The sequence below is a fragment of the Anomaloglossus baeobatrachus genome, chromosome 6 (assembly GCF_048569485.1).
Source record: "Anomaloglossus baeobatrachus isolate aAnoBae1 chromosome 6, aAnoBae1.hap1, whole genome shotgun sequence".
NCBI classification, from domain to species: domain Eukaryota; kingdom Metazoa; phylum Chordata; class Amphibia; order Anura; family Aromobatidae; genus Anomaloglossus; species Anomaloglossus baeobatrachus.
This window is the reverse complement of record NC_134358.1, coordinates 151,792,545-151,807,061: the sequence shown is the minus strand read 5'-3', so window position 1 is coordinate 151,807,061 and position 14,517 is coordinate 151,792,545. Positions and strand designations below refer to the sequence as shown.

At 45.8% G+C, this 14,517-nt stretch overlaps 1 protein-coding gene across 3 annotated transcripts in view; it reads left to right on the top strand.

Moving 5' to 3' along the window:
* The first annotated feature begins 4,148 nt into the window (after positions 1-4,148).
* The window catches only part of LOC142244166 (E3 ubiquitin-protein ligase RNF138-like), an 80,976-nt gene continuing 70,607 nt past the window's right edge, over positions 4,149-14,517 (top strand). For all 3 annotated transcript variants that reach the window (XM_075316365.1, XM_075316366.1, XM_075316364.1), the window contains exon 1: positions 4,149-4,257. The gene's annotated coding sequence lies outside the window, so the exon portion shown is untranslated. The remainder of the gene's footprint in view (positions 4,258-14,517) is intronic.

Here is a 14,517-nt window from a genome sequence, read left to right as displayed (position 1 = left end):
TGGCAATATTCATTGTTAAGCATTATTTCTATGACAATCTACCACTGAATTAATTGCAGTATTTTCATTATAAAATTAATATCTCCTGCTCTCTGGCCTCCCTTCCAACACTCTTGCACCCCACCAATCTATCCTAAACTCTGCGGCCCGCTTAATCCACCTCTCCCCTCGCTACTCCCCAGCCTCGCCACTCTGCCAATCCCTTCACTGGCTTCCCATCGCCCAACGACTCCAGTTCAAAACATTAACCATGACATACAAAGCCATGCACAACCTGTCTCCTCCCTACATCTGTGACCTAGTCTCCCGGTACCTACCTGCACGGAACTTCAGATCCTCACAAGATCTCCTACTCTGCTCCTCTCTTATCTCCTCTTCCCACAATCGCGTACAAGATTTCTCCCGTGCATCCCCCATACTCTGGAACGCTCTACCTCAGCACATCAGACTCTCCACTACCGTGGAAAGCTTCAAGAGGAACCTCAAGACCCACCTCTTCCAACAAGCCTACAACCTACAATAGCCCTCAGTCCAGTAGACCACTGCGCAACCAGCTCTGTCCTCACCTATTGTACCATCACCCATTCCCTGTAGACTGTGAGCCCTCGCGGGCAGGGTCCTCTCTCCTCCTATACCAGTCTGTCTTGTACTGTTAATGATTGTTGTACGTATACCCTCTCTCACTTGTAAAGCGCCATGGAATAAATGGTGCTATAATAATTAATAATCATAATAATAATAATAATATCTTCCAAAGAGAAACAATCACATGATTATATGCCTCACACAACTGTTATACCTTCAAAGAGAGATTGGATTACCTAATCACGGTGAGCCTCAAAGAATCCAATGCACAAATAAGCTGGAGATTAATCCACGGTCCGGACTGTGGGTCCAATAGTACAAGGGCTTAGTGCCTGAAATGTGTTTCAGTGACTCCGACCTAACATGGATTTTAAAGTTTTTTTCTAACAAACTGGATTTCTAATTTTATCCTAGAGATATGACTTCTTCTTTACCAATATGCCTCACACAATTGTTGCAATGTGTCCACGGACCTAATAAAAGTACAATAAATCACTCTTAAAATTTCAGCCCTCTGGATAATGTGCATTTAATGCTAGAATCCAGAATAATTCTGTTGAGCAGCTTACACTCCCAATTACCACCTCTAGAGGGCCTATGTACCCTTTCAATACCTTTAACCCTTAGGGCTATCCAAGCATTTCAGTGATCTACATGGAAGCAATATGAACAGCCTGTTACAGAACATTGAGGAGTAGATCACTCCAAATTTGATGTGGTATTGTGTTCAGAATCTCTACTTCATGAGACGTATATTGCGACCTATATAGTATTTACTGCAATCCACACGTTGCCATATAAACAACATGCATGGTATTGCAGTTAATATAGGTTTTGATGTTTTATTGTTTCAGAGAGACATTGTCCTGAAGATGGTCATTTTTTTCTACGTATTTGCACAAACCACATGCTTCACAGCCACGTTTATAGCAACCCTTCTATTTTAACCAAGGTTAACCATATTGCTTAGAAAAAGACTAGGAGAGATATAAAACTACCTACATCTCTAGACTTTCTAGCCACAGATTTAAAACCTTGGGACAAAATCTCAGATAAAGTGACATCTTGATATGACATGGGCAAATACTTGTGTATTAAACTAGTGATGTTCTATAATCAATAACATATGGGGTAGAAACAATAAGGGGAAATATACTTGTTTTAGATCCGCAATGACTTTTTTTTTATGTTTGCAGACAACTGAGTGCTCAGAGTTTTTTTTTCTTATACTATTTTTATTCGAGGTTTCTGGACTCACCGAGTATACTACGATCTCTACCATATTGAATGAATAGATGCCACTCCACTGCTAGCTGGCATTACATAGGGGGAAAAAAAAGCTAAAAGAAAAAGCTGGCACTTGAAACAAAATTATTAATGTTCTTGCCTTTATTTGTGCATTTGTTGAAAAAGTTACATACTTGGCTCCATATTGCTCCCCTGACGTGATTCCGGCATAAGCAAACACCCTTAATCGGAGAGATTTGAGCTTTTCAATAACACAAACCACCAGTAGAATAATGATATAATGGTAGATTATAGAGCTGGATATTATCCAATAATGATTACCCATAAATAATTATCAATATAGTACAGCAATATGGGTATAGAGAAATATTGCAAAAAATAACTCTTAAAACTTAACTTTTACTAAGCTAGATTAAAAGGCCATTGGTCCCATAAAATCACACATAAAAAACACACAAAAATAGAAAAACACGAGAGTTGGCTCTCAAAGCTCAAACAAAATCAAAACTCATGTGAGGCACAGTTATAAGTATTGATCCCCAGAGACCCCTAATACAGCAAAAGCTGGTTGTAGCACTCAAATGCTTCCAAACGCCAATCCAAGGGGAACCGCCCCTCTGGATATGCTAAGGATTACAATATGGGGATAGAAAAAGAGTGAGAATATAAATAACAATATCACTTAGTGACTCAGAGTGAGACAATATGGTTTCAGCAAATATCAATAGTATATAACACCATTTGCTCACATATAACATGAAAAAAATCTCACCCAGTATAGGTACAGGATCAACTCCCAACGTAGACGTTTTGCATCAGGGTTGAATTTCTATAGTCATAATCATCCCCTGTCCATCTTTCTCAGGAAGCAGTTTCATATGGGATTAAATCACCATCCCTTTAGCAATACATCATTTGCAGATAGTTTTTCTTGTGTTCCCTTACTCCTGACGCGTTTCGTGTCTGTTACGCATCAGGGAAGTTTTTAGTAAGGTTTCTGCTGCTTTATACCGCCATAAAAACTGCAAATAGTCCTGGGCTATAGTAAGGGTATAATAAAGTTCCCATTAATATCTAATATAGCCCAAGTAGTCTCAAAAAGATCATTTCACAAAGAAAAATCTACTCACCACTCCTGTCTCACATCAACATGTGCGTTCTGTGCTGCTTGTTTGGTCATACAAAAAGGCGTTATGCATTGAGGCAAAAAAACACGGCATTCCAAGAAAAGCACTTGCTACCCACAGTAAAATTTGGTGGAGGTTCCATCATGCTTTGGGGCTGTGTGGCCAATACCGGCACCGGGAATCTTGTTAAAGCTGAGGGTCGCATGTATTCAACTCAGTATCAGCAGATTCTTGACAATAATGTGCAAGAATCAGTGACGAAGTTACGCAGGGGATGGATATTTCATCAAGAGAATAATCCAGAACACCACTCCAAATCTACTCAGGCATTCATGCAGAGGAACAATTACAATGTTTTGGAATGGCCATCCCAGTCCCCAGACCTGAATATCATTGAAAATCTGTGGGATGATGTGAAGCGGCTGTCCATGCTCGGCGACCATCAAACTTAACTGAACTGGAATGGTTTTGTAAACAGGAATGGTCAAATATACCTTCATCCAGGATTCAGGAACTCATTAAAAGCTACAGGAAGCGTCTAGAGGCTGTGATTTTTGCAAACGGAGGATCTACAAAATATTAATGTCACTTTTATGTTGAGGTGCCCATACTTTTGCACCGGTCAAATTTTGTTTAAATGCGGATTGGACATTTTCTGTTAGTACAATAAACCTCATTTCAATCCAGAAATATTACTGAGTCCATCAGTTATTAGATATATAAAACTGAAATAGCTGTTGCAAAAACCCAAATTGTTATAAAGAAAAAAGGTTAACATTAATAGGGGTGCCCAAACTTTTTCATATGACTGTATATCTTATTATTATAAGATCTACTAATTAAAATGAATTTTGTTCATGGAAAAAAACCTATAATTAATCAATTAACGAAATGTAAAGTTACACTTCTATTGTTGAATGAATTCTTACTTTGCAGCATTTTCTCACACTTGTGTAAAACCTTTGTACAGTATTATGCATAAAAACTTGATCATACGGTGCTGTATGAACAGGGCCTAATAATTGAAATACAAATCCACTTGGCTTTCCACATGGAGATTGGTTACAGTAGTTTAATATGTCAATGCCTGTCTGTCAAGGAAAGATAGTTGCTATGTTTTGCATCAGTGATGTCACAATTCACTTTTCTACTCAGAGACGTGCAATAAAGACCTTACCGTAAATCAGTCGGGACAGCAGTCAGCACCATTGTGACCCCATTCATCTTGGAAACAAGCAACCAGTAGCACTACACTACTTCTAATGTACAGATAATGATTATTTTACTCCTACTGAAGGTACAATGTCAAGAAGTTGAGGACAGGATTTGTGTTTACCGTCTTTTACCATGGAAACCAGTAGGCCGGCATAGGAGCTGTAGACGGCAAACTGACACTTTGGAGTTTGACTTCATTTCTGATTCATAGCAGCAATGAAAAAAATGGTTGTGAAGTTGAAAATAGCAATTAAACAAATGTCAGTCACCATAATATTAGACATGTCACTTACCTGAGAAGCCGCTGTTTTCACTGGTCCAGGACGACATCTATTGTCAAATGTAATAGACAACGACCAATATATGAGAAATATGCATTCCATAGGGAAAATACAGATAAATAAACCTGGTGGACAGGCCAACTCAGGTTTACAGCAGCTCAAAATACATGGAAAAAAGGAGAACCAGAGCAGAAAAGCTGAATCAAAAATTACAAAGTTTTTTATTTTTATATTCAAGGTGCAAGTGCAATACATGAGACATTAGTATTCAATAAAAAGAGGAGGTGGGGAAAATGGGTGCAAAACAGATCAACATTAGCCGGGTGTGGACTAACAGGCAATAAAATGTTCAAATATAAGAAAACCCCTGATTGCCTACATTGAAAAAAATCAATATACTGAATGAAGGCATCTAAGTGTAGTTAGCCTGGGGAAGTGAGCACACAAAGGACTCGAACTGTTGGTGGTCAAAAGTGATTAAACAGAGAAGATGGTTTAGCAGTCAGGAGATAACCCAATATAGGGGAGATCAGGTCATACATGCATAGCACAAATTCCCAAGTGGGAAGAAAAGTGCTCCTGACTAAACCATCAAGGTACTGAGCCAAAGGATTGCCACAATAGAAAGTGAGGTGTAATCACACAGTTGGACGAACCCCCTGGATTTGTTAATACAAGGGGGGAGTCAGATGGAGAACCCAAAGCTCTAGGGCAGAAATTAATGTTTAAAAAAGAGTCATTAGTAGGGAGTACGACTTGCAAACAGGGAAAAATTCAAGAATGCAAAGTAGGTACAATAGTAATCGATTACATAGAGTGAATACAGATCCCTACAGAGCACGTACTCCCGACTAGATGGCCAGGCACAAAGGATAAGGGGCCCCCTGCCACCGGTCTCAGGTAACATATGTTCATTATACCGGGCACTTGCCCTTATCCTTAAACCCCCTTTCTGCCGTTACAGTTAACTTGCCATTGTTTTATGTTCCACCCAAAGCTTTGTGCCTGGCAGACTTTTTACGTACCACCCTGCCTTGGGGTTACTGACCTCCCTGGCGGGTTCCTGTGTCCTACGGACAATACTTATATTTCTTACACCATTTATCAACTCTAGGTAGTTACTGGCCTACCCCTGGCCATCTAGTCGGGAGTACGTGCTCTGTAGGGATCTGTATTCACTCTATGTAATCGATTACTATTGTACCTACTTTGCATTCTTGAATTTTTCCCTGTTTGCAAGTCGTACTCCCTACTAATGACTCTTTTTTAAACATTAATTTCTGCCCTAGAGCTTTGGGTTCTCCATCTGACTCCCCCCTTGTATTAACAAATCCAGGGGGTTCGTCCAACTGTGTGATTACACCTCACTTTCTATTGTGGCAATCCTTTGGCTCAGTACCTTGATGGTTTAGTCAGGAGCACTTTTCTTCCCACTTGGGAATTTGTGCTATGCATGTATGACCTGATCTCCCCTATATTGGGTTATCTCCTGACTGCTAAACCATCTTCTCTGTTTAATCACTTTTGACCACCAACAGTTCGAGTCCTTTGTGTGCTCACTTCCCCAGGCTAACTACACTTAGATGCCTTCATTCAGTATATTGATTTTTTTCAATGTAGGCAATCAGGGGTTTTCTTATATTTGAACATTTTATTGCCTGTTAGTCCACACCCGGCTAATGTTGATCTGTTTTGCACCCATTTTCCCCACCTCCTCTTTTTATTGAATACTAATGTCTCATGTATTGCACTTGCACCTTGAATATAAAAATAAAAAACTTTGTAATTTTTGATTCAGCTTTTCTGCTCTGGTTCTCCTTTTTTCCAACGACCAATATATGTACTACAGTTTATAATTTTATGTATCTGTCAGACTCAACCCACCTTCTTCTCCCTACAAAGCTTTAAAGGGCAGGTGGGGACAATGAAGATATTTTTTATGCTTTAGATAATGCCGGTTGGAAATTATGCCTTATGTGGCAGCCTATATGAAAATTAGATTTGCCACTGAATATATGGGTATAAACCGTGACCAAACTAAAGTTCAATGGGCCTAGGTGTAAAATTTGCACCTGACTCCCCCCCCCCCCTTTGTTGGTCAGATGTATCTATATGTATGTATACATTTAGCGTTCTAATTCTTAAGAAGACATATGAGTCCCCCCATTATGTAGTAATGTCCCCCATCCTGGGCTCCTTTCTTGTAAATATGCCCCCCATCTTGGTATATATGTTCCCATCCTGGCATATATGTCCCTCCGTCCTGGTATATATGCCCCTATCCTGGTATATATGTTTCCAACCTAGTATACAGTACAGACCAAAGGTTTGGACACACCTTCTCATCTCTAGATCAACTATTAAGAGGAGACTTTGTGCAGCAGGCCTTCATGGTAAAATAGCTGCTAGGAAACCACTGCTAAGGACAGGCAACAAGCAGAAGAGACTGGTTTGGGCTAAAGAACACAAGGAATGGACATTAGATCAGTGTAAATCTGTGCTTTGGTCTGATGAGTCCAAATTTGAGATCTTTGGATCCAGCCACCGTGTCTTTGTAGAAAAGGTGAACGGATGGACTCTACATGCCTGGTTCCCACCGTGAAGCATGGAGGAGGAGGTGTGATGGTGTGGGGGTGCTTTGCTAGTGACACTGTTGGGGATTTATTCAAAATTGAAGGCATACTAAACCAGCATGGCTACCACAGCATCTTGCAGCGGCGTGCTATTCCATCCGGTTTGCGTTTAGTTGGACCATCATTTATTGTTCAACAGGACAATGACCCCAAACACACCTCCAGGCTTTGTAAGGGCTATTTGACTAAGAAGGAGAGTGATGGGGTGCTACGCCAGATGACCTGGTCTCCACAGTCACCAGACCTGAACCCAATTGAGATGGTTTGGGGTGAGCTGGACCGCTGAGTGAAGGTAAAAAGGACAACAAGTGCTAAGCATCTCTGGGAACTCCTTCAAGACTGTTTGAAGACCATTTCCGGTGACTACCTCTTCAAGCTCATCAAGAGAATGCCAAGAGTGTGCAAAGCAGTAATCAAATCAAAAGGTGGCTAGTTTGAAGAACCTAGAATATAAGACATACAAGTCATATGAAAAAGTTTGGGCACCCCTATTAATGTTAACCTTTTTTCTTTATAACAATTTGGGTTTTTGCAACAGCTATTTCAGTTTTATATATCTAATAACTGATGGACTGAGTAATATTTCTGGATTGAAATGAGGTTTATTGTACTAACAGAAACTGTGCAATCCGCATATAAACAAAATTTGACCGGTGCAAAAGTATGGGCACCTCAACATAAAAGTGACATTAATATTTTGTAGATCCTCCTTTTGCAAAAATAACAGCCTCTAGTCACTTCCTGTAGCTTTTAATGAGTTCCTGGATCCTGGATGAAGGTATATTTGATCATTCCTGTTTACAAAACAATTCCAGTTCAGTTAAGTTTGATGGTCACCGAACATGGACAGCATGCTTCAAATCATCCCACAGAAGTTCAATGATATTCAGGTCTGGTTCAACCAGATTCTACTTTTCATTTTCCAAAGAGTCTGTGAAGAATGAAAAGTGGAATGTGATTGGTTGTGAAGGGCAACTGAGTCAGTTTCACTTTACACCATGTTTGATAACCCTATTACACATACTGTCCACCTACTTTTGGACCACCGTGTATATATATATAACTCTCCCAGTATTTGTAACAATGGCAGGCTATGATGCTTTGGAATATGATTTCTAAGAAGAGTGGGGTGTAAAATTTAGTTACAGTATTTATATTGATATAGTAGAATAAAAATATGAAAAATATATATAATAAAAATTCATGTAGACTTCCAACACAAAGTAATAATTTCACTATATATGCAGAATGGATATGTAATATTGGTTTATCTCATCTGGTTTTGAAAGGGAATTTAAGCTATTTTTTTTTTTTCATTTACACAGTGGCTCAATGGTGAACACTGCTGCTTTACAGTGCTGGGGCCCAACGTTCACTGCCCCAACCGGAACAGTAATTCTAGTCTTTGTAACGCACTGTGAAATATGATGTCTCTATATAGGCAATGCCTAATAATACAAATTTATTCTCCAAAAATAGAAATATATATGTGGCGCCCTGGACTAGCCAGGTCGTCACAGATAACACTCAAACACTCCCACCCCCAGTAGACAGTAACATTAGCCAAACAAAACCCTTGTTGCCTCCCTCCAGTGTCTGATGTCCACACCAGGTGGGGTGGGGCGGAGCCAAGTGGTTGGCCCCACCCACCGAGGAGTTCACAGGCCTGGAGGCGGGAAAAGTGACAGTTGAGTTCAGGAGTTTGAAGAGTGAGGAGTAAACACTTGGGTGTCTGGGTTTGTGGTCCAGGCACTGACAACAAGGTTGACAGATGGTGGTAGCCGTCTGCAGGAGTGGTGAAGCAACGTGGAACCGTAGGACCGGGGTCGGGCGTTGGCCCGCCGGTACCGACCGGGGAGCGAAGTGAAGCCAGCACACACAGGCAGGGCCGTCGGACCCCGACCAGGCTTGGAACCGCCGACAATAGTCAAATCCGAGTGTGACCGGAACCCCAGGGGTTTCCTAACAGCCAAAGACCCGATAGAAGGCAACCGCCCACAACGTGAGGGTATACAGCTACCGCCTAAGGCTAGAGACCCAAGGGCCAGCGCCTGCTGGCAAATGGGCTCCTCCGGCATCCATACACCGAGGAGCAGACTACCATTGGGGATCCATCGTAGTCAATCAAGTACATCAAGGTGCAGGGAAAGACAGCCGCCATCACCTGTCCGGGGAGGGACACTGCAGCCGGCTGCGGGACCCGTCCATCCAGCCGTTTGGTTTACCGAGGACTTTGTGCATCTCTTACTGAGTGAGTACACCCGTGCCATCCGGCAGCGCGCCGCGCTGTCCCTGCAACCCTGCACCTCACCAACCCTGCCTCCCCGTCACATCACCGGGCCCCGGGACCACCGACCCCTACCCATGGAGGGGGAAAACAACATCTCAGCTGCTCCCTACCATCGCTCCCGGGATCCCCGTCACCAGCAGTGGTGGTGCCCATCTTCCCCACGACCCATGGGTGGCATCACGGACTAAATCCCCCAAACCAACCACCCTTTTCACTCACGGGCGAGGGGCGCCGCTCGAGTCCCCGGATCCAGCCCACCACTTGAGCCACCGAGCAGCAGGAGCCGCAGCAGCGCCGGACCCGAGCGTTAGCGAGAGCACAGCGGCAGCGTCCTCCCCGCCCGTGACAACTTGGCGTTACAAACAGGATAGAAGCAGTCTACCTACTGGTAGAAGTGCGCCTTTCAGTCCCCGATGGCGGCGTCCGGCCGAAAAATTTGAAGTGCCGCCATCTAGGGCGCGAAGATTTCCTGCTCGAGCGTCTTCCCCGAGCAGGGAAGGCGCGAAAGCGAACCCCGCCCCCAAAGAGGAAGTGCTAGAAAGAACCAAGGGGGGGCAGGTGAAGGCCTGCCTGATGTAACCGAGGGCATAAAAGCGGGGACGCCAGGACTCTGCAAAGCTACCCGGTTCCTGGAAGCCGCTTGCGACATGTCCGCACCACCTGAGAGGCCTGAGTCTCCGGAGCCTGCCCCCGGGACGGCGGCTTGGCTGAATACCCAAGTGATGCTGTTGTGCTGCCGTAACCGGGCCCAAGTACGGGACCTGCTAAATCGCTGGACCGCTGAGATGGAGGAGCTGGCTGCGGTGGTGCGGGCGCATGAAATAGAGGCCATGCTAGAGGAGCTGGTGAGTGACCCACGCCCTTATGTCCCTAAGGGACCGGCCGCTGCGGCTGAAGGACCCGGTCTACCCCTGGCCCCAGCAGGGCCCGACCCATCGCCTGTGCTGACCGCCCGTACAACCCCGCTCAGACCGCCGTCCCCGATGGAGGTGTCGGAGTTCGTGTTGCCCCGCCAGGGCCCGGAGGCCCAAGAGGACGCCCGCCCACCAATGGCTGGAGAGGTTGACTTGGAAGAACCGAGAGCGGGCCTCCGTACACCGGCTGACGACGGGTCACCTGCCACTGAGGAGCCACGAGTCTGGGCTCAGCTGGAAACCGTTACCGACCTGCCAGGTCCCACCATTAACCCCCTGGAGTCAGATGACAGTGGCTCGGGGGCTGACACGGAGCCTGTCTCGGAGGAGGAGGGAGTCTTCGGCTTGTATGACATGGAGGCCACTTACATCCCTCGGAGCGGAAATAATGGATACCGAGCCGCTCTTCCTCGTCGCGCCTGCCGTGCGCTGGAGGGGCTGGAACCCGTGCTTCTTCACCTGGAGCCGGGTGAGGAGTACGGAAGTGAGCAATAGTGGCAGCGGTCCTCCGTTGCAAGCAAGTTGTCCCCCATTGGGACCCTCAGCAGTTTAAATGAATGACCGAAAATCAACCGAAGATCACCTGATTGTCGACAGTGATTATCCCAGCCGTTGCCGGCAAGTTGTCCCCGGAGGGACTTTGTTGTTTACCACCTGCATGAGAGACTGCTCATGGACATGGCCGAGAACTGGCAGGCCACCCACGAACTTGTGGGCTTGTAAATAGTTTTATGGGATGGAAACCGTTGCCGCCTCCAGAGAGGCAGATTGGAGGAAGGGCCCACAGCAGAGCAGGCTGGGGCCCGGTCACCACCAGGACCGGTGGCCATCCTCCGGGGGTCAGGGGTCCCCCTGGACATGGGGTCCCCTGAATTGACAGCCGGGTGCGAGTAACCGTACCCGTTCCCGCTCGGGCAGCCTGAACCTGGACTGGGGTCAAGGTGTGCTGCCCACTTCTTAGGGGCAGCATCAGGGCTAGGTTGCTTGGGTGGGAGAGCAGAAGACATCCGTCCGTCCGTCATTATTAAAAATGTTTTTATATGTGCAACGTTTAAGTGACCTAACAAAAATGCTTATATGTTTGAAATGTTTACATGTTATTTATGTTTTACAGTTTTGAAAAAAAAAAATAAAACCGGTGATGGACGGGCAGCCCGCGGACGGTCTGCATTTCACCAACGGGGAATGTGGCGCCCTGGACTAGCCAGGTCGTCACAGATAACACTCAAACACCCCCACCCCCACTAGACAGTAACATTAGCCAAACAAAACCCTTGTTGCCTCCCTCCAGTGTCTGATGTCCACACTAGATGGGGCGGAGCCAAGCGGTTGGCCCCACCCACCGAGGATTTCACAGGCCTGGAGGCGAGAAAAGTGACAGTTGAGTTCAGGAGTTTGAAGAGTGAGGAGTAAACACTTGGGTGTCTGGGTTTGTGGCCCAGGCACTGACAACAAGGTTGGCAGACAGTGGTGGCCGTCTGCAGGAGTGGTGAAGCAACGTGGAACCGTAGGACCGGGGTCGGGCGTTGGCCCGCCGGTACCGACCTGGGAGCGAAGTGAAGCCAGCACACACAGGCAGGGCCATCGGACCCCGACCAGGCTTGGAGCCGCCGACAATAGTCAAATCCGAGTGTGACCGGAACCCCAGGGGTTTCCTAACAGCCAAAGACCCGATAGAAGGCAACCGCCCACAACGTGAGGGTATACAGCTACCGCCTAAGGCTAGAGACCCAAGGGCCAGCGCCTGCGGGCAAACGGGCTGCTCTGGCATCCATACACCGGGGAGCGGACTACTGTTGGGGATCCATCGTAGTCAATCAAGTACATCAAGGTGCAGGGAAAGACAGCCGCCATCACCTGTCCGGGGAGGGACACTGCAGCCGGCTGCAGGACCCATCCATCCAGCCGTTTGGTTTACCGCGGACTTTGTGCATCTCTTACTGAGTGAGTACACCCGTGCCATCCGGCACCACGCCGCACTGTCCCTGCAACCGTGCACCTCACCAACCCTGCCTCGCCATCACATCACTGGGCCCTGGGACCACCGACCCCTACCCACGGAGGGGGAAAACATCTCAGCTGCTCCCTACCATCGCTCCCGGGATCCCCGTCACCAGCAGCGGTGGTGCCCATCTTCACCACGACCCGTGGGTGGCGTCACGGACTAAATCCCCCAAACCAACCACCCTTTTAACTCACGGGCGAGGGGCGCCGCTCGAGTTCCTGGATCCGGCCCACCGCTCGAACCACTGAGCAGCAGCAGCCGCAGCAGCGCCGGACCCGAGCGTTAGCGAGAGCGCAGCGGTGGCGTCTTCCCCACCCGCGACATATAGTTTAAGAAACATAAAAAAATTAGCATTGTATCCTACTCCACCTCCCCTCTTACTTTTTGAAAAGATAGATAGCTGCATATTGAGATTATCATGATGGGAAGGTCTATGGGCAGGGGTGAAATGATCACGGTTGCAGGGATCGCGACTGGGTGCTGGGGAGAAGGGGGCATTCTGACTACAGCTGGATATGCGTCTGGATGGATGCCGCGCGACGTGGAAGCTGGGAAGGGTGAGTACAATTTTTTTTTATTTTTGCCATGGAGAAACAGAACGGAGGCATATTTACCAGGATGGGAACATATACCAGTAGGGGGGACATATATACCAGAAGGGACCCAGGAGAAGGACATATAAACCAGGCGGGGAACATGTAAACCAGAAGGGGACCTATATACCAGGAGGGGCCCAGGATGGAGACACATATACCAGGAGAGTGGACAAATAAACTAGGAGGGGGAGCTTGTATACCAGGAGGGGAGATATATATACCTGGAGAGGGACATTTACTATAATGGGAGTATATATTCCCGGATGGGGTAAATTTTTACAAGAATTGCAGGCATATGTACCAAGATGTGGCCTAGGTTGAGAACATATATACCAGAATGGGGGTTAGGATGGGGGACATATTTTCTAGGATGGCACAGGATGGGGGACATTTACCAGGATGAGGACATATACAGTTAGGTCCAGAAATATTTGGACAGTGACACAATTTTCGCGAGTTGGGCTCTGCATGCCACCACATTGGATTTGAAATGAAATCTCGACAACAGAATTCTAGTGCAGATTGTAACGTTTAATTTGAAGGTTTGAACAAAAATATCTGATAGAAATTGTAGGAATTGTACACATTTCTTTACAAACACTCCACATTTTAGGAGGTCAAAAGTAATTGGACAAATAAACCAAACCCAAGCAAAATATTTTTATTTTCAATATTTTGTTGCGAATCCTTTGGAGGCAATCACTGCCTTAAGTCTGGAACCCATGGACATCAACAAATGCTGTGTTTCCTCCTTCTTAATGCTTTGCCAGGCCTTTACAGCTGCAGCATTCAGGTCTTGCTTGTTTGTGGGTCTTTCCGTCTTAAGTCTGGATTTGAGCAAGTGAAATGCATGCTCAATTGGGTTAAGATCTGGTGATTGACTTGGCCATTGCAGAAGGTTCCACTTTTTTGCACTCATGAACTCCTGGGTAGCTTTGGCTGTATGCTTGGGGTCATTGTCCATCTGTACTATGAAGCGCCGTCCGATCAACTTTGCGGCATTTGGCTGAATCTGGGCTGAAAGTATATCCCTGTACACTTAAGAATTCATCCGGCTACTCTTGTCTGCTGTTATGTCATCAATAAACACAAGTGACCCAGTGCCATTGAAAGCCATGCATGCCCATGCCATCACGTTGCCTCCACCATGTTTTACAGAGGATGTGGTGTGCCTTGGATCATGTGCCGTTCCCTTTCTTCTGCAAACTTTTTTCTTCCCATCATTCTGGTACAGGTTGATCTTTGTCTCATCTGTCCATAGAATACTTTTCCAGAACTGAGCTGGCTTCATAAGGTGTTTTTCAGCAAATTTAACTCTGGCCTGTCTATTTTTGGAATTGATGAATGGTTTGCATATAGATGTGAACCCTTTATATTTACTTTCATGGAGTCTTCTCTTTACTGTTGACTTAGAGACAGATACACCTACTTCACTATGAGTGTTCTGGACTTCAGTTGATGTTGTGAACGGGTTCTTCTTCACCAAAGATAGTATGCGGCGATCATCCACCACTGTTGTCATCCGTGGACGCCCAGGCCTTTTTGAGTTCCCAAGCTCACCAGTCAATTCCTTTTTTCTCAGAATGTACCTGACTGTTGATTTTGCTACTCCAAGCATGTCTG